We start from the raw sequence: 21,205 nt of genomic DNA on the forward strand, positions 1-21,205 counted from the left end.
ATGTCTGCCTCTGCCTTCTCCTTCTCTACAGTGGCCTTCCTGGACTCTGGATCTGCAGGAAATTTTATTTTGGCCTCTCTCGTCAACAGGTTCAACATCCCAGTGACCAGTCTCGCCAGACCCCTCTACATCAATTGTGTAAATAATGAAAGATTGGACTGTACCATACGTTTCCGCACGGAGCCCCTTCTTATGAGCATCGGATCTCATCATGAGAGGATTGAACTTTTGGTCCTCCCCAATTGCACCTCGGAGATTCTCCTTGGACTTCCCTGGCTTCAACTTCATTCCCCAACCCTGGATTGGTCCACTGGGGAGATCAAGAGTTGGGGGTCCTCTTGTTCCAAGAACTGTCTAAAACCGGTTCCCAGTAACCCTTGCCGTAACTCTGTGGTTCCTCCAGTAACCGGTCTCCCTAAGGCCTATATGGACTTCGCGGATGTTTTCTGCAAAAAACAAGCTGAGACTCTACCTCCTCACAGGCCTTATGATTGCCCTATCGACCTCCTCCCGGGTACTACTCCACCCCGGGGCAGAATTTATCCTCTCTCTGCCCCAGAGACTCTTGCCATGTCCGAATACGTCCAGGAGAATCTAAAAAAGGGCTTTATCCGTAAATCCTCCTCTCCTGCCGGAGCCGGATTTTTCTTTGTGTCCAAAAAAGATGGCTCCCTACGTCCTTGCATTGACTACCGCGGTCTTAATAAAATCACGGTTAAGAACCGCTACCCCTTACCCCTCATCTCTGAACTCTTTGATCGCCTCCAAGGTGCCCACATCTTCACTAAATTGGACTTAAGAGGCGCCTATAACCTCATCCGCATCAGAGAGGGGGACGAGTGGAAAACGGCATTTAACACCAGAGATGGACACTTTGAGTATCTGGTCATGCCCTTTGGACTGTGCAATGCCCCTGCCGTCTTCCAAGACTTTGTCAATGAAATTTTTCGTGATCTGTTATACTCCTGTGTTGTGGTATATCTGGACGATATCCTAATTTTTTCTGCCAATCTAGAAGAACACCGCCAGCATGTCCGTATGGTTCTTCAGAGACTTCGTGACAACCAACTCTATGCCAAAATTGAGAAATGTCTGTTTGAATGCCAATCTCTTCCTTTTCTAGGATATTTGGTCTCTGGCCAGGGACTACAGATGGATCCAGACAAACTCTCTGCCGTCTTAAATTGGCCACGCCCCTCCGGACTCCGTGCTATCCAACGCTTTTTGGGGTTCGCCAATTATTACAGGCAATTTATTCCACATTTTTCTACCATTGTGGCTCCTATCGTGGCTTTAACCAAAAAAAATGCTGATCCCAAGTCCTGGCCTCCTCAAGCAGAAGACTCCTTTAAACGACTCAAGTCTGCCTTTTCTTCGGCTCCCGTGCTCTCCAGACCTGACCCTTCCAAACCCTTCCTATTGGAGGTTGATGCCTCCTCAGTAGGAGCTGGAGCTGTTCTTCTACAAAAAAATTCTTCCGGGCATGCTGTCACTTGTGGTTTTTTCTCTAGGACCTTCTCTCCAGCGGAGAGGAACTACTCCATCGGGGATCGAGAGCTTCTAGCCATTAAATTAGCACTTGAGGAATGGAGGCATCTGCTGGAGGGATCAAGATTTCCTGTTATTATCTACACCGACCACAAGAACCTCTCCTACCTCCAGTCGGCCCAACGGCTGAATCCTCGCCAGGCCCGGTGGTCTCTGTTCTTTGCCCGATTTAATTTTGAGATTCACTTTCGTCCTGCCGATAAGAACATTAGGGCCGATGCTCTCTCTCGTTCCTCGGATGCCTCAGAAGTTGATCTCCCTCCGCAACACATCATTCCACCTGACTGCCTGATCTCCACTTCTCCTGCCTCCATCAGGCAGACTCCTCCAGGAAAGACCTTTGTTTCTCCACGCCAACGCCTCGGAATCCTCAAATGGGGTCACTCCTCCCATCTCGCAGGTCATGCGGGCATCAAGAAATCTGTGCAACTCATCTCCCGCTTCTATTGGTGGCCGACTCTGGAGACGGATGTTGGGGACTTTGTGCGAGCCTGCACTATCTGTGCCCGGGATAAGACTCCTCGCCAGAAGCCCGCTGGTTTTCTTCATCCTCTGCCTGTCCCCGAACAGCCTTGGTCTCTGATTGGTATGGATTTTATTACTGATTTACCCCCTTCCCGTGGCAACACCGTTATTTGGGTGGTCGTTGATCGATTCTCCAAAATGGCACATTTCATCCCTCTTCCTGGTCTTCCTTCTGCGCCTCAGTTGGCTAAACAATTTTTTGTACACATTTTTCGTCTTCACGGGTTGCCTACGCAGATTGTCTCGGATAGAGGGGTCCAATTCGTGTCTAAATTCTGGAGGGCTCTCTGTAAACAACTCAAGATTAAATTAAATTTTTCCTCTGCATATCATCCCCAGTCCAATGGACAAGTAGAAAGAATTAACCAGATCCTGGGTGATTATTTGCGACATTTTGTTTCCTCCCGCCAGGATGACTGGGCAGATCTCCTTCCATGGGCCGAATTCTCGTATAACTTCAGGGTCTCTGAATCTTCCTCCAAATCCCCATTTTTCGTGGTGTACGGCCGTCACCCTCTTCCCCCCCTCCCTACCCCCTTGCCCTCTGGTCTGCCCGCTGTGGATGAAATTTCTCGTGACCTTTCCATTATATGGAGAGAGACCCAAAATTCTCTCTTACAGGCTTCTTCACGCATGAAGAGGTTCGCGGATAAGAAAAGAAGAGCTCCCCCCGTTTTTTCCCCTGGAGACAAGGTATGGCTCTCCGCTAAATATGTCCGCTTCCGTGTCCCTAGCTACAAGTTGGGACCACGCTATCTTGGTCCTTTCAAAATTTTGTGTCAAATTAATCCTGTCTCTTATAAACTTCTTCTTCCTCCTTCTCTTCGTATCCCTAATGCCTTTCACGTCTCTCTTCTCAAACCACTCATCCTCAACCGTTTTTCTCCCAAATCTGTTCCTCCCACTCCTGTTTCCGGCTCCTCGGACGTCTTCTCGGTCAAGGAAATTTTGGCTGCCAAAAAGGTCAGAGGGAAAAATTTTTTTTTAGTAGACTGGGAGGGTTGTGGTCCTGAAGAGAGATCCTGGGAACCTGAGGACAACATCCTTGACAAAAGTCTGCTCCTCAGGTTCTCAGGCTCCAAGAAGAGGGGGAGACCCAAGGGGGGGGGTACTGTTACGCCGAGCGCTCCGGGTCCCCGCTCCTCCCCGGAGCGCTCGCTTCACTCCCTCCGCTGCAGCGCTCCGGTCACGTCCTCTGACCCGGGGCGCTGCGATCCCGCTGCCAGCCGGGATGCGATTCGCGATGCGGGTAGCGCCCGCTCGCGATGCGCACCCCGGCTCCCCTACCTGACTCGCTCCCCGTCTGTTCTGTCCCGGCGCGCGCGGCCCCGCTCCCTAGGGCGCGCGCGCGCCGGGTCTCTGCGATTTAAAGGGCCACTGCGCCGCTGATTGGCGCAGTGGTTCCAATTAGGGTTTTCACCTGTGCACTTCCCTATATTACCTCACTTCCCTTGCACTCCCTTGCCGGATCTTGTTGCCTTAGTGCCAGTGAAAGCGTTCCTTGTGTGTTCCTTGCCTGTGTTTCCAGACCTTCTGCCGTTGCCCCTGACTACGATCCTTGCTGCCTGCCCCGACCTTCTGCTACGTCCGACCTTGCTTCTGCCTACTCCCTTGTACCGCGCCTATCTTCAGCAGCCAGAGAGGTGAGCCGTTGCTAGTGGATACGACCTGGTCACTACCGCCGCAGCAAGACCATCCCGCTTTGCGGCGGGCTCTGGTGAAAACCAGTAGTGGCTTAGAACCGGTCCACTAGCACGGTCCACGCCAATCCCTCTCTGGCACAGAGGGTCCACTACCTGCCAGCCGGCATCGTGACAGGATTGTAGTTTAGCAACAGTTGGAGGCTCTCTATTGCTAAACTACATTCCCCATTATTCCCAGAAAGCCTGTGGCTCAATGTGAATGATGGTTGTTGTAGTTTAGCAACCGTTGGATGTTCCCAATGGCTTAAAGGGGTACTGCAGTGCAAAAAAATTTTTTTTAAATCAACTGGTGCCAGAAAGTTAAACATATTTGTAAATTACCTCTATTTAAAAATCTTAATCCTTCCAGTACTTTTCAGCTGCTGTATTAAACAGAGGAAGTTCATTTCTTTTAAAAACATTTTTTCCGTCTGTCCATGGTGCTCTCTGCTAACACCTCTGTCCATTTCAGGAACTGTCCAGAGCAGGAACATTTCCCCATAGCAAACCTCTCCAACTCTGGACAGTTCTTGACATGAAGTAAATGGAGGAAAAAAGTTGAGGTAGCGCCAGGTGCGGTGTAGGTCTTTAGCCAGTATAGGTGGGTACCCAGGTAGGGGTAGCGTATTCCTTGCCGGTGATGGTAGCTTGGTATGCAGGCCAGCAGCGTGAGGACGGAGCCCAGAGGAGAATCCTTAGAGAAATGCAGAAGTATAGGAGAAATACTTATTTATTATTTTCTTTGTTTTTCTTATGTGGTAAGAATAAATTATTTTGCATCAATACCCACAACTTGGGTTACGTCCTTGGGAGCGCCATCACAGCTTTTTTCTCCTATACTTCTGCATTTCTCTACGGACTCTCCTCTGGGCTCCGTCCTCACGCTGCATACCAAGCTACCATCACCGGCAAGGAATACGCTACCCCTACCTGGGTACCCACCTATACCTGCTAAAGACCTACACCGCACCCGGCACTACCTCCACTTTTTTCCTCCATTTACTGCTCTTCATATCCGGCACTGCCTTCGGCACACCGGCAACCAGGATATTCGAGCGACGGTGCACTACAACAACCACAACAACCTTCAACTTCCTAAAACCACCAACATGGATCTAAAATCTACTCACTTTTAGTGTTGCTCGCGAATATTCGCAATGCAAATTTTATTCGCGAATATCGCATATTCGCAAATTCCCGAATATTCGCGAATATAGCACTATATATTCGTAATTACGAATATTCGTTTTATTTTTTTATTTTTTTTCACAGTACACATCACAGTGATCAACCCTCTCTGCTTCCAGCTTTTGTGGTGTAAAGAAGGCTCTAATACTACTGTGTGAGACTGGTGTGCGAATTTTCGCATATGCGGAAATTTACATATGCTAATTTCCGCATATGCAAATTTTTGCTAATGTTAATTTTGTATATGCTAATTTTCGCATATGGTAAATTTCGCGTACGCAAATTTTCGTATATGTGAAAATAAAACGGAATATTACGAATATGCGAATATTCGCGAATATATGACGAATATTCGTCCATATATTCGCGAATATTCGCAAATTCGAATATGGCCTATGCCGCTCAACACTACTCACTTTACAAAGAGAGACTGCCTCTTCAGGAGCCTCATTGAACAACCACTTGTGGCCGACCCTAACACCATGGACACAGGTGCCACCAACATCATGGACTTTAAAGAAATTAGAGATTTGTTCTTTGAACTCGAAAACCTGTCTAAGGCTGGGTTCACACTACGTTTTGTCCCATACGGGAGCGCATACGGCAGGGGGGAGCTAAAAGCTTGCGCTCCCGTATGTCACCGTATGCGCTCCCGTATGCCATTCATTTCAATGAGCCGACCGGAGTGAAACGCTCGGTCCGGTCGGCTCATTTTTGCGCCATATGCGCTTTTACAACCGGACCTAAAACTGTGGTCAACCACGGTTTTAGGTCCGGTTGTAAAAGCGCATACGGCGCAAAAATGAGCCGACCGGACCGAACGTTTCACTCCGGTCGGCTCATTGAAATGAATGGCATACGGGAGCGCATACGGTCACATACGGGAGCGCGAGCTTTTAGCTCCCCCCTGCCGTATGCGCTCCCGTATGGGACAAAACGTAGTGTGAACCCAGCCTTAGACAGAAATCCAGAACCATATGGACAGCCTTTTTTTGTCCCTATACAGGGCGGAGAATATAATACCCCGAGGTCTCCGCATACGAACTGCACCTACTTTTCCCGACGACCCTGACTTCCACAGCAGATTCGAAACAGCACTCTCTGTTTGCTCCAACACCATCATCGATCTGCTTATCGAGAAAAGGGATTCACTGGTCTCGGATGTATCCACAAAAATCGATGACTGCATCATGAAACTAGCGGACTATCGTGACACACCTGAATACCCTGATTGGGACAGGGGCACCTCCAAAAAAATCCACAAATTTGAGAAGGAGACCGCTGCAAACAAACTCAAGAAACTGAACCGCGACCACACGGACTACAATACCGGCAATATTAAATACTGGCTGCAACAAAAAGAAGAAAACCCCACAGCACCCAGGCACCCACCTGCTCACTGTTCCCCCGACCCGCCGCCCACCCCCACCCCGGCGTACCTACCATCAAGGAGCGTCCCCCCGTCACCCTGCTCCTCCCGCTCCCCGCCCGGTGGTACCTTCAACTACCGTGGCACCCGGCGGAGCTATCCCTTCCACCCCCACTCCCCGCCCGGTGGTACCTTCAACTACTGCAGCACCCAGCAGAGCGACCCCACCCCCCCACTCCCCGCCCTGTGGTACCTCCCACTACCGTGGCACCCAGTGGAGCGGTCCCCGCTCCCTGCCCGGTGGTACCTTCAACTACCGTGGCACCCAGCGTAACACCGGACACTCACGCCAACCACCCTCCCTCTTTTTTCACCCCCACAGCCGGCTACCCGCTATCTCCCCCCGACTTCCAGGGAAAGGAAGTCACCGACCTGGGGGACTTCTCTACGGTCAACGCCTCCCTGGCCGAGTCTTTTTTAGTCCTTCCCCCAGCCCTGAACTGCAACACCATGTCGCTCCAGGTGAAGGCCATACAAGCGGGGATCATCAACCAGTACCTGGAGAAAGTCACACTGGCCCCGCCGCTGCAGGCATCACTACAAACCAGAACACAAAAAAGAAAAGAAAGAGAGGATGCAGAGGAGGAAAAAGAAAGAAACAACACTTCCAGTAAAAGACTCTGAACCACCTACTCCATCCTCCACCCACCTGGACACAGTAAAAATCTTCAATCTGTCCAGCAAAACTCTCACTAAACACCATGAGAGTGTCCCATCAGCCAGACCAAATGACTTTACCCTGTTCCTGGACCTCAATGCCTACATCAGGAAATTACGCCACTAGGCGAAAGAGACACCTGCAGCTGCACAGACATCGGTACCTGCCACACCGATTGATCCTCCACCACATCACAGTGGACTCAAACCCAAGTCCCTGTTCTTTCCAGCTCATCATAAAGGCAACCTCATCGACACCTTCACCGCCGGAGTATCAACTGACTTTGAGAGACTCTGCAAACCCTCCAACAGACCTAAGGGCTCCAGCAACCTCACATCTCAACAGAGAAAAGCCATCAAAGAACTGGCAGATGACCCCAACATCGTCATTAAATCAGCTGACAAAGGCGGCGGCATCGTCCTACTTAACAGAACAGAACATTGTCCACCACACCAAGGACAACCAGGTCCAGACTAAGACCTACTTCAAGTCAGTGGATGGGAACAGCTACCTCAACTATGACAGCTGCCACTTTAAGAAGTGGACTCAGAACATCCCCTTTGGTCAATACAAAAGAATCAGAAGAAACTGCACCGAACCCTCAGACTTTGTGGACCAAAGTAGAATCCTGGACCAGCGCTTCAAATCCAAAGGCTACCCCACCTCACTCATCAACCAGAGCAAACTCAAGGCTAGCAAATTTTCACAGAAAGAGTGTTTGAAACCTAAGGTCACCAACAATGACCCACCTGAACATACCCACTCCTTCAACTTCATCACTACCTACAATGATGACCACAAGAGCATCAAGAAAATCATCACTGACCACTGGAAGACCCTCCTGCTGGACCCCTTCCTTAAAGACGTTTTGCCACCCAGACCTATTATCACTTTCAGAAAGAACAGGTCTCTCAAAAATATGCTGGCACCCAATAAGCTCAAAGCACCAAAGAAACAAACTACCCTGTTGGACACCCCACCTGTCACCGGCTCATACAAGTGCAGCAAACCCCTCTGCAAATGCTGCAACAACATTGCGAACAAATGCACCAAGTTCACCTGCAAGATCACCAACATCACTTACCCCATCAAGAGTTCCATCAACTGCAGCACCTCCTACGTGATCTACCTCCTCGAGTGCCCCTGTGGTCTCCAGTACATCGGATGTGCCATCCAACCACTGAATCAGCGCATTAACAAGCACAGATCCAATGTCACCAAGGGGTACCAACTCCACAGTGTTTCCAGGCATGCAGCGGAAAAGCACAGCAGCGACTTCAGGTGTCACACCATCACACCCATTGAACACATCTCCGCCGACACCGCCCACCGCTTCGCAGTACTGAGGAAACGTGAAGATTTCTGGATCTTCACCCTCAAAACTTTGACACCCTCTGGTCTGAATGAATACATCGAAAATGTCACGTTATACATACCCCCAGCCCACCCACTGATGCCAGATAATGGCAGCACAAGGTCCCGATGACATCATGACAGCCACACCAGATGCCTCCTCACTGCGGGACAAGCTGACAGCAAGCCGCCGCCAGTACCTCCTGTTTCTCCCCTCCCCTTCTACCTCTTTACTCCCTTACAGGTTTCCAGCTCCTCCATGACAAGTTCCGAGTGTGCTTCGGACTTCGATGACCTCCAGATTAGATGACAGCCCGCCCGGACGGTGATAAAGTCTGACACCGGCATCCTGACAGCACTACAACACATCCCTCTTCATGATTGGTTGCCGCCGAGACCTGCCCAGCAGCTATTGGTCGTATTATTCATAATGGATTTGCCGCTGATGCCTCTAGGAATCTCCCGTAGAGGATATACACGTCTTCATTCTGATTGGCCGCCACCCGGACCGGTCCAACAGCGATTGGCTGACATTTTTTTACTTTATTCTACCGCCACCAGCGACAAAGACTTGCAACCCGGATTTATACGTCCCCCCTCTGATTGGCTCATCTAAGATCTCGGACAGACAATCAGCATCCCGCCCACTATCCCCTTACACATCTTTGGACTATATCCCCATACGGCCTATGTTCCCCTATGACATCGTAACTGTACACAGCCTAGTACGGCTCGCTCCTGATTGGCCACCTCTTCACCTCTGGCAGCAAGCGGCCAATCAGCTTCAAGAGGCTCGTCTCCATTCATTCCCTACAGCGGCAACCCTGCACAGCAATGACAGCTTCCTCCTACTGCCTCCTGTTTGGTCCCACGGACGCCGGCAGCTTCCTGATTGGTCGCCACCACGGACATTTCTCGCGGTTCAGTTTGAACTATCAAATACTCCTGTAAAAGACTATACCTATGTTTTTTTACATGTTTTATGTGGTTTTCATGCCCCTTCTTTGAATATGTTTTATTATTTAGGTCTTTAATGCCTGGCCCTTACCTGGCCCCAGCATCTACCCCACATGACGTCACCAGCTTACCTGGTTTTGGCGCCATTTTTTTCATGTATTTAAACACGTATACCTGTTATCTTGCCATACAGCAACCACCTGCAATTGAAAAAGGGAGCTGTGACTCCCGAAATGCGTCTTGCTTTATATTTATTTATTATTTTCTTTGTTTTTCTTGTGCTGTAAGAATAAATTATTTTGCATCAATACCCACGACTTGGGTTACTTCCTTGGGAGCGCCATCACAGCTTTTTTCTCCTATACTTCTGCAGTTCTTGATATGGACAGAGGCATCAGCAGAGAGCACAGTGGAAAGACAGAAAATAAATTAAAAATGAAAATGTATTATACAGCAGCTAATAAGTACTGAAAGGATTAAGATTTTTTTAATAGAAGAAATTTTAAAAACTGTTCATTTTTCTGGCACCAGTTGATTTAAAAAAAAAATAGTTTTCCACTGGAGTACCCCTTTAACTCTAACTCCTATCATTCCCAGACAGCATGCCTTTTTCTTTTGAAAAGGCATGTTAAAAAGTATGGGAGTTTAGCAACAGCGAGTCATCAGTCAAAGGCTGTGTAGGAGCTAGGAGTGATGTGAATGTAATTTAGCAACAGTTGGAGGCTCACTGTTGCTAAACAACAACTCTCATTATTCACAGACAGCCAAATAACTGACAGGATAAAGAAGGAGGACACACACTGATAAAGACAGAGAATGTACTGCTTGTGGACAAGGCCTGGTTGCTAGACAGATAAGAGGGATTTGGAGGAGCAGCAGCAGGGGCAAGGCTTTCTTCATATTGTGAGAAATATTGACTGTCCAATGTGGCCTTGTGATGCTGCTCAATGTGCCTACGTAGAGACATATGGGGGAGATTTATCAAAACCTGTCCAGAGGAAAAGTTGGTGAGTTGCCCATAACAACCAATCAGATTGCTTCTTTTATTTTTGAAAAGGTTTCTGAAAAATGAAAGAAGCAATTTGATTGGTTGCTATGGGCAATTCACCAACTTTTCCTCTGGACGGGATTTAATAAGCATCCCCCATATTTCTTTTATTCGTACCCTGGCCACAGCTTACTTTATGTTTTCAAAAGTTATTTGTAGTGTACCAACTGGACACAGCACTGCAGTCGACAGGAGGTTATAGTCCTAGGTCAGCCTACTGAATAATGATTTGCTCAACTTGCTTTGAAATTTGATTTATAAAGGCTTTATGGGATCAATAGTCTGTCTCAGTTTTCTCTCTCTAAATTGGTGGCTGCGAAGCAGTGCATAGACTTTATAACCCACCCCTATGCTGTGTCCTCATTGGTCTGGGAGCTGTATGGCTCATATTGCAAAGCAATGATTGGGTCATGCAATCTTGCTGATAGCTGCAAGGTATCCTGAGCTACTGTGATGTCATCTCAGTGTTCCCAGCACTCCCTCCTCATTCAGGTGCCAAAATTCCATGTTTTCCTCATGCCTTCTGCTATTATTACTGCCCTTGCCAGGCTCACTTGAACTGAACCTGGCAATGTTCAAAAGTTTGGCGAGTCACTTTCACCCCAAAGTTCTGAATGAGAACTGGTTTGCCGGGGGGGCGTGTCTAGCAGCGCATGGCGGCGGATGCATAATCCCAGTGCTCCGCTACTACCTGGGCCTTACAGCAGCTTCACAGCTACCTAATCCTCGCTACTCGCCTGAAACCTACCGAGAGTGAAAGGGGAACATTCAGTCCTTATGGCCATGACAAGGAAGAAGGGCAAAAAGAAAAGCCTGATGAAGCTAAAGATGGCACGGATGCTTCTCCTGCGCACCTGACCGGAGCTCCGTCTCCTAGCGGCTCCGCCTCGCCTGCCGCGGGTAGTGCCTCACCGGCTTCCTCGCTCTCCAAGTCGGACGCTGGACTGTACCAATCCCCGATTCCAGCTGGGCGCTCCTCTGGGATTCGCAGCTCCCAACAGGTACGCTTCTCCCCTGCTCCTTCTGTGCTGCAGAGCCCCGGAGGCCACATTAGCAGGGAGTTTATGGCGCCCCAGCAACCTCCTGTGACTTAGCACATAATGAGAGTGCTTCTGGCTGAACTGCAGAGCTCCCTGCAAGTTGATATACAACAGGCTGTAACTAGCATCCAGACTGAGATTGCCTCCTTAGGGAATGGTACCTCCCATATAGAGAATAAGATGTCTGAGCTGACGGCCTCCCATAACACCGTTGTGGACCTTGCCTATACCCTTTAGGATGAGGTGGCAGACCTGAAACTTAAGATCGCAGATATCGAGGACCGGTCCCGCCGAAATAACTTGTGGGTGCGTGGAGTGCCGGAATCTGTTAAAACAGAGGACCTGAAGGGATACCTGACGGACTTCTTCACTTTGCTCCTGCCCCAGGCTTCCTCCATGGATCTCCTCATGGACAGAGTGCATAGGCTCCCGAAGCCTAAGTCCTTACCTGCTACGGTCCCAAGAGATGTAATTCTCCGCATGCACTTCTTCCATATTAAAGATCAATTGATGCCAGCTGCACGTGCCTCCCCATCTTTGCCAGAGCGATTCCTCTGATTACAGCTGTTCACTGATCTGTCAGAGGCAACATTAGCGAGGAGGCGCGATTTTAGCTCCGGCGTGAAGATTTTACGTGACCACGGGATTCCATACAAATGGGGGTTCCCCGTCAAGCTGATTGTCACTAAAAACGGCGACAAGATAGTGGTCTCTTCACCTGAGGATTTGGACCAGCTGTGTTTGAAATGGAATTTACCCAGTCCTGCCTCACCGCCCCGTTCATCTGGAGTGCCCCTGATTACTGAAGTGGAGGCGGATTGGGAACTGGGGAAGAGCCGTAAGCGTAAAAGTGCCAAATAACTGTGTTTCTTCTTTTTTGGACCGAGTGTGCCCGCTTAGCCTTCATACTGCTACTTAAGCTATAATACCTTTACTGTAGGTGTCAGTGACTTCGGGTGGGTGCTTGTGTACCCTTCTTTAGGACTCTCTGCTAGGGTTATGTTCAATACCTATACTCTTCCTTAAGGCCTAGCTGCGGACTCTCCTTACCACTGTCCCCACTTAAGGCTTACCACATGGCCTTTACGGTATTTTCTGTATGTCTGCTGTTCTTTTTCAGTTGTTGTTTTTACTTGGATTCTCCTGTTCTGTTTTTTTTTTTTACTTCCCTATTGCTCTGTCTGGTGCCTGCTGTATACCATATCCATCACTAGCCTCCCATATAAGCCTCTAGCCTCAATATATGTACTTAGCGCCTTAATGCTACTGTTTCGTGTCCAACCTATGGGAATCGGCATGAGAGATATGTTTTTTACGTATAAATGGTTGTTAAGCTGATCTGTATTAACGCAAGGGGGCTCAATTCCCCTTTCGAGCGCTCTCAGTTATGGAGGGAGGCGAAGCGATTGAGCGCAGATGTTTTGTGTGTACAGGAGACGCACCTGAAGCCGGAGGATGCCGGTCGTCTTCTGCATAAGAGGTATCCCCATATTATTCATGCCCCTGCCCTTAGTAAGAGAGGAGGTGTGTGTCTGGCGATCAGGGACTCCCTAGCCTTATCTGTACAGCATAGTGTGATTGACGAAGGTGGAAGGTATATTATCCTAGTATGCCTCCTAAACAGTGTGCTTTATACCCTAGTTGCTGTCTATGCTCCGAACCGCAAACAATGTGCTTTTTTGAGATCTGTATTGAAGAGGGTGGAGGAGGTAGCTAGAGGACACATAGTAGTCTTAGGGGATTTTAATATGTCCAAGTGGCCTCACGTTGACTCCACTACAACGCATGTTAGGGAGGGAACCTCAGGTTTCTTCTCACTGGTCTTGGGAGCTGGATTGCACGATGCGTGGACGGTGTTGCACCCTACTGAAAAAGATTTTACGTTTTACTCCTCTGCGCATCGTACATATTCTCGCATTGATTATATGCTTGTCTCGCAATCCTTGCTGCCCCTAATAGCGGACACCCAGATTCTTCCACTTGAGTGGTCAGACCACTCCCCCATTAGTATTTCCGTTAGAGAAACGTACTTACAGCACCCAGCAAGGGTTTGGAGGCTTAATCCCATGGTCCTGCATAACCCTGAGTATGCTGATGCTACCTCTACGGTTATTTCCTCTTATTTTCGGGTTAATGACACAGGGGATGTCTCTGACTCCGTAATGTGGTGTGCCTTCAAGGCTACCATCAGAGGCCATTTTATTAGATAAACCGAGAGGAGAGGAAGATGAGAACTGCTCGGTCCCTAGAACTCCAGCAGAAAATAGCTGAACTCCATAGATGTAACAAGATCTCCTTCTCATCAGAGGTTGCTACTGAAATCTCGCAGCTTAGTTCCCAGTTGCATGAGCTCTCCCTACACTCTTATGAATTAGCCCTTAGGAAACTTAAAGGGTACCTCTCATCAAAAAAACTTTTGAGATATTATAGAGTAACGTATGCAGAATAACTTCACAATTGCATGTTATTAAAAAATATGCTTCTTTCTATTTAATTTTCCACTTTGAAGAAATGACCACTAGGGGTCTCCCTACCAATCCTGGCAGCAAGCATTTCAGACTCATGCTGGAGTCCTAAACACTACGAGCTGCCAGTCTGCTTTGTTCACAAAGGAGAACACTCAGAGCTGCCAGCCTGCTTTGTTCATAGCCTGTCTGGCTGTGATCAAAGCAGGCTGGCAGCTCTGAGTGTTTAGGACTCCAGCATGAGTCAGAAATGCTTGCTGACAGGACTGATCGGGAAAAATACAATAGAAAGAAGCATATTTTTCATTAACATGCTATTGGAAAGTTATTCAACATTCATTAATCTAAAATATATCAAAAGTTTATTTGATGAGAGCTACCCTTTAAAATGTCTTATTATTGGCAGGGCAATAAATCCAGTGCATTACCGCAAAATCTAGAATAGCCTACATTACTTGCCCCAATGGTGCTAAGATATCTGATCCCCAGGGTATTGCCGACAGTTTTGCTTCTTACTATAAACAGCTATACAATTTGAGCTATACAACCGTCAGGCGCAGCTATTTCTTCCTTTCTTTCTTCTGTGTCCCTCCCTTCTTTGTCCCCTGAGAAAACTGAGGATTTAAATAGAGAGTTTACTGAAGAAGAGGTTGCTCATTGTATTCGTTCCCTTAAAGTGGCTAAATCACCCGGATCGGACGGTCTGACGAATGACTTCTATAAAAGGTTTTGCCCCGAGATATCTCCGATCTTACCTAGGATTTTCAACTATATTGCAGGAACGGGCCACCCCCCTGATGAGATGTTGGAGGCACTAGTGGTCACCATTCCTAAGACGGGTAAACCGTCTGACACGATGAGCAGTTATAGGCCCATTTAACTGTTAGCGACATTAAACTCTATGCAATGCTACTAGCTCAGCGCCTCAACCCATTGCTGCCGAAACTCATTGCTAGGGACCAGGTGGGGTTTGTGCAGGGTCGCCAGACCCTTGATGGCACGAGACGCCTCCTTGACTTGATAACCAGAACCCGTGCCGGTCGGACGCCTTCTCTTCTCCTTTCCTTGGATGCGGAGAAGGCGTTCGACCGGGTACATTGGGAATACTTACGAGCCGTACTACGAAAGTTCCGGATCCCTCCCAAATTTGAGGGGGCGATTATGGCCCTGTACACCACCCCCTCAGCGAGCCCTCTCCCAGAGTTTCACCCTTAGCAACGGAACCAGGCAGGGATGTCCCCTGTCCCCAGTTATTTTTACCTTGGTCATGGAGCCTTTTGCTCAGCATATAAGGATGTTGTCTGCTATTGAAGGCATCCGAATAGGTACCACCGAGCATCGTATTGGTCTGTTTGCCGACAACGTCATTATATGCACTTCCCATCCTGAAAAATCTCTCCCTGCAATTGTAGATGTCATTGAAGAGTTTAGTAGGGTGAGCTATTACAAACTTAATGCCTCCAAGTCCAGCATACTACCCATCAATATTCCTGGTGAGATGGAGCAGGCCTTGAGGAGGCAGTTTCCCTTCACATGGGCAAAGGGGCAAATACCGTACCTAGGCATAGTCCTCACCTCGAGACCCGACAGATTAGTGTCAACAAATTTTGCCCTGATGCAGTCGCATCTTACTAGGGACCTTGAGGGATACTCTATGTTGCCAATCTCGTGGGCAGGTAGGATTGCCGCATCGAAGATGATGCTGTTGCCTAAAATCCTCTTCTTTTTTTAGAAACTTACCGGTAGTCCTCCCTGCTGTTTATCTTTCCCAGCTACAGAGGCTCTTACTTATCTTTATATGGGCGGGCAAGTGTTCTAGAGTTAGTGCTTCTATTCTGTATCAGCCCATTAGCAGGGGTGGTATGGGTGTCCCCAACCTTAGGGCATATTATCAATCAGTCATATTAGACCAACTCAAGAGATGGTGGTGGCAGACGGACTCCCTTCACTGGGTCGACATTGAAGCTGATTTATTAGCCTCCCCCTCCCTCTGTTGTTTTCTCTGGTCTCTGCGCTTTAACCCCGCTTCCTGCCCCTCTTCGCCTTATTCTACTATTGCGGCTGCGATTAGACTTTGGAGTAGATCCACGGTTGGTAGTTCATTGATTCCCCTCCACAAATTTCATATTCCCCTAGAAGCAATTGCATCTCACCTGCCGGATTTAGATCTCACAGTCTGGATTGCAAATGGTATAAAATGTGTGGCAGATATGGTGGACGAGAATGGCCTATTGCCATTTCTACTCTGGTGTCCAGATACTCCTTGTCCATAGAGATTTCTATAAGTACCTTAGACTACGCCACTTCTTGGGGTCCCTTCGTTGGCCTGACGCTTTGCCCAAGACACAGTTTGAATCTCACTTTTTCAATGGAGGGACCTTCAGGAAGGGCATTATGGTTGGTTATGATCATATTCTGAAACTAGACTCACATGAGCGATACAATTTCCAAGCTCGTTGGGAGAAGGATCTCACATGTACATTTACCCCCGAACAATGGGAGTTTGCATTTCACCTTCCTAAGAGATTTTCTAGATGTGCCAATCATTTTGAGACATCCCGCAAACTGTTATATAGGTGGTATTATACCCCTGTTAGGCTCTCCAGAATTTATCCTAATGTCTCCTCTGCTTGTTGGCACTGTGGGGATCCTGAAGGGTCCCTCCTACATATCTGGTGGTCCTGCCCAAATATGGTACCCCTATGGCATGAGATTGCGTGCCTTCTGGACACAGCGATAGATACCCACCTTAACTGGGGACCAGAGGTTGCCTTGTTATCCCTGAACTTGGAACTCCTCCCCTTAGGGGAGATAACCTTGATATTTCAGGTTCTTACTGTGGTTAGGTCCTCCATCGCAAAGCTTTGGAAATCGGCTGAGATACCGGAGATCTCTGCCGTTAAAGCTATGGTGAAGCATAATCTCACAATGGAGGGATTAATAGCTAAAAGACTGGGCTTACCCAAACCCCGGATAGAGCAATGGTTTTCGTGGCGTGAGGTTCTTTAAGATTCTCTAATGTGATGATGCTTTCATTTGGATGGATAACTTGTAATGTATGCTATACACCAGATGGACTGTTTGTTTGATTGTATGTTCGATGTTTAAAGGGGTATTCCAAGCAAAACCTTATATATATATATATATATATATATATATATATATATATATATATATATCAACTGGCTCCGGAAAGTTTAACAGATTTGTAAATTACTTCTATTAAAACATCTTAATCCTTCCAAAAGTTATTAGCTTCTGAAGTTTTCTGTCTAACTGCTCAATGATGATGTCACGTCCCGGGAGCTGTGCATGATGGGAGAATACCCCCATAGGAACTGCACAGCTCCCTGGACATGAGTCATCAGAGAGCAGTTAGACAGAAAACCACAACTCAACTTCAGAAGCTAATTACTATTGGAAGGATTAAGATTTTTTAATAGAAGTAATTTACAAATCTGTTTAACTTTCCGGAGCCAGTTGATGGCCTGGAATATCCCTTTAATGTACTTTTCTTTCTCCGTGATGGAGTTTGTTTGTTATTATATGAAAACTTAAATAAAGTTTGAAAAAAAAAAAGAGAACTGGTTTGTTCAGCTCAATTCGCTGATCTCTACAAGTCCCTTCTCTAAAAATGCTGTACCATTTTGCACAATCATGTTGAGAGGAGGATGGGTCACTTCATGCAGTTGTCAGTGTGAAGCACAGTATATGAGATGGTAGATAGTTGTAGTTATAGCCAGGGCCAATATATATGTTTTACGACCCACTAGGTCAACATATTTCAGTACGATGCTCCACCGTAACAATCTGATCCTGTTCAACTTCGGACACCTTCCACTTATTCTCCTCCTCATCCAGGTCCTCCTCAATGGATATCTTAAAATTCCCCACAGGATAGAATGTAGCTCCCCCCACCCCCTACTTTCATCAGTGCAAAGTGAAGCTGGGATAGAAAAGCCACACAGCTTGCTGCCCTGTCTGCAGGAGGAAATGTCTTGCTTGTAACCTGAAACAGGACATTGGGGTTACTGATAACAGCAAGAACATTGTGGATACGCTGCGTCTAGGTGGCATGATACATTCTCCTTGTATGGCTCATGTGCTAAATCTCTGTAAGGGGCTGGGAAGTGGATCCGCTGGCCTGTGTGGACAATGACTGAACCGTACCAGGGAGCGGAGTCTAAGGTGCCACTGGTTTTCACCAGAGCCCGCTGCAAAGCGGGATGGCCTTGCTGTGGTAGGCTGCACCCAGGTCGCTACCCCTAGCACGGTCCATCCACACAGGTTGCCCAGATGTAACTCGGCACAGTTGGATGACATAGTCAGACGAAGCACAGGTCAGAAGGGCAGGCAGCTAGGAAGCGTGGTCGGGTCACAAGCACTAGGTCAGGAGGAAGGCGGCAAAGGAGCAAGGTCAGGTGCTGGTGCATCCCACACAGTGAGTCCAGAAGCCGCCGCAGCCATCAGAAGGGGTGCACTCACGGCCGGGCTGAATGTCCGGAGTGCTGCCAATAACAATCTGGTCTTAAGATGTTTCTTAAAAATGTATGTCGGTTCAAAGGATGTGTTGGCTATGTCCAGGAGAGTTTGCATTCACTTTAGCCATTCTTATGCTTTTAAGGCATCACTGTCATTTGTAAAAGATTTTGACATTCAGATATGTCAAAAGTTTAGATCACACTGGATCTTAGTCCTGAAACCCACTGCGACCGCAAGTTATAAACCTGTGAAGTGCATGGCAGCAAACTCCACTGCCTTGTCAACCATCAAGTCTAGTTCATTCCATACAGTCTATGGAGAATGAGTCAGGTTTGAGTGACAGCCAGTGAGTGAGAGGAGCTGTTACGCCTAGCGCTCCGGGTCCCCGCTCCTCCCCGGAGCGCTCACGGCGTCTTTCTCCCTGCAGCGCCCCGGTCAGTCCCGCTGACCGGGAGCGCTGCACTGTCTTGGCCGTTGGGGATGCGATTCGCACAGCGGGACGCGCCCGCTCGCGAATCGCATCCCAGGTCACTTACCCGTCCCGGTCCCCTGCTGTCATGTGCTGGCGCGCGCGGCTCCGCTCTCTAGGGCGCGCGCGCGCCAGCTCTCTGAGACTTAAAGGGCCAGTGCACCAATGATTGGTGCCTGGCCCAATTAGCTTATTGGCTTCCACCTGCTCCCTGCCTTTATCTGACCTCCTCCCATGCACTCCCTTGCCGGATCTTGTTGCCTTGTGCCAGTGAAAGCGTTTAGTGTGTCCAAAGCCTGTGTACCTGAACTTCTGCTACCCATCCTGACTACGAACCTTGCCGCCTGCCCCCGACCTTCTGCTACGTCTGACCTTGCCTCTGCCTAGTCCTTCTGTCCCACGCCTTCTCAGCAGTCAGCGAGGTAGAGCTGTTGCTAGTGGATACGACCTGGTTGCTACTGCCGCAGCAAGACCATCCCGCTTTGCGGCGGGCTCTGGTGAAAACCAGTAGCCTCTTAGAACCGGTCCACTAGCACGGTCCACGCCAATCCCTCGCTGACACAGCGGATCCACAACCCGTAAGCCGAATCGTGACAGTAGATCCGGCCATGGATCCCGCTGAGGTGCCGCTGCCAAGTCTCGCTGATCTTCCCACGGTGGTCGCTCAGCAATCGCAGCAGATTGCCCAACAAGGACAGCAGCTGTCGCAGTTGACCGCCATGTTACAGCAACTTCTGCCTCTGCTACAGCAGCAACCATCTCCTCCGCCAGCTCCTGCACCTCCTCCGCAGCGAGTGGCCGCTCCTAACCTACGCTTGTCCCTGCCGGACAAATTTGATGGGGACTCTAAACTCTGCCGTGGATTTTTGTCTCAGTGTTCCCTGCATATGGAGATGTTGTCGGACTTGTTTCCTACAGAACGGTCTAAGGTGGCGTTCGTAGTAAGCCTTCTTTCAGGAAAGGCCTTGTCTTGGGCCACACCGCTCTGGGACCGCAATGATCCTGCCACAGCCACAGTCCAGTCCTTATTCGCTGAAGTCCGAAGTGTCTTCGAGGAACCTGCCCAAGCCTCTTCTGCTGAGACTGCCTTGCTGAACCTGGTCCAGGGTAATTCTTCCGTTGGCGAGTACGCCATACAATTCCGTACTTTTGCTTCTGAACTATCCTGGAATAATGAGGCTCTCTGCGCGACCTTTAAAAAAGGCCTATCCAGTCGCATCAAGGATGTGCTGGCCGCACGAGAGATTCCTGCCAACCTCCAAGAACTCATCCATTTGGCTACCCGCATTGACATGCGTTTTTCTGAGCGACACCAAGAGCTCCGCCAGGAAAAAGACTTAGATCTCTGGGCACCTCTCCCACAGCATCCTTTGCAGTCTTCGCCTGGGCCTCCCGCCGAGGAGGCCATGCAAGTGGATCGGTCTCGCCTGACCCAGGAAGAGAGGAATCGCCGTAGAGAAGAAAATCTCTGTCTGTACTGTGCCAGTACTGAGCATTTCTTGGTGGATTGCCCTATCCGTCCTCCACGCCTGGGAAACGCACGCACGCACCCAGCTCACGTGGGTGTGGCATCTTTTGGTTCTAAGTCTTCTTCTCCACGTCTCACGGTGCCCGTGCGGATTTCTCCTACAGCCAACTCCTCCCTCTCAGCCGTGGCCTGCTTGGACTCTGGTGCCTCCGGGAATTTTATTTTGGAGTCCTTTGTTAATAAATTCAGCATCCCGGTGACCCGTCTTGTCAAGCCGCTCTACATTTCCGCGGTCAACGGAGCCAGATTGGACTGCACCGTGCGTTACCGCACAGAACCCCTCCTCATGTCTATTGGACCCCACCTCGAGAGGATTGAGCTATTCGTTCTCCCCGGCTGTACCTCTGAGGTCCTCCTCGGTCTGCCATGGCTCCGGCTTCATTCCCCCACCATTGATTGGACCACCGGGGAGATCAGGAACTGGGACTCTGCCTGCCACAGGAAGTGCCTCTCCCCCCCTCCCAGTCCCGTCAGGCAAGCCTCTGTGCCTCCCCATGGCCCCCGTCCTGGTGTCGCACTGCCCCGTGCCAGGCCTCGCCCTCTGCCCTCCCTCCCCATTCCCACTCCTGCTGTACTGCCTGCCGTTGAGGAAACCCTCCATTCTTTCCCGGTGTCCTCATCCCAGGGGAGGCAGTTACCGGACAAAGAGAAGGGGAGACCTAAGGGGGGGGGTACTGTTACGCCTAGCGCTCCGGGTCCCCGCTCCTCCCCGGAGCGCTCACGGCGTCTTTCTCCCTGCAGCGCCCCGGTCAGTCCCGCTGACCGGGAGCGCTGCACTGTCTTGGCCGTTGGGGATGCGATTCGCACAGCGGGACGCGCCCGCTCGCGAATCG

General features: G+C 49.2%; 1 protein-coding gene across 1 annotated transcript in view; it reads left to right on the top strand.

Moving 5' to 3' along the window:
- Positions 1 to 10,114: 10,114 nt before the first annotated feature.
- The window catches only part of EPYC (epiphycan), a 73,258-nt gene continuing 62,167 nt past the window's right edge, over positions 10,115 to 21,205 (top strand). The window contains exon 1 of the mRNA XM_056569389.1: positions 10,115 to 10,243. The gene's annotated coding sequence lies outside the window, so the exon portion shown is untranslated. The remainder of the gene's footprint in view (positions 10,244 to 21,205) is intronic.

Source organism: Hyla sarda, chromosome 4 (assembly GCF_029499605.1).
Source record: "Hyla sarda isolate aHylSar1 chromosome 4, aHylSar1.hap1, whole genome shotgun sequence".
Taxonomy (NCBI): Eukaryota; Metazoa; Chordata; class Amphibia; order Anura; family Hylidae; genus Hyla; species Hyla sarda.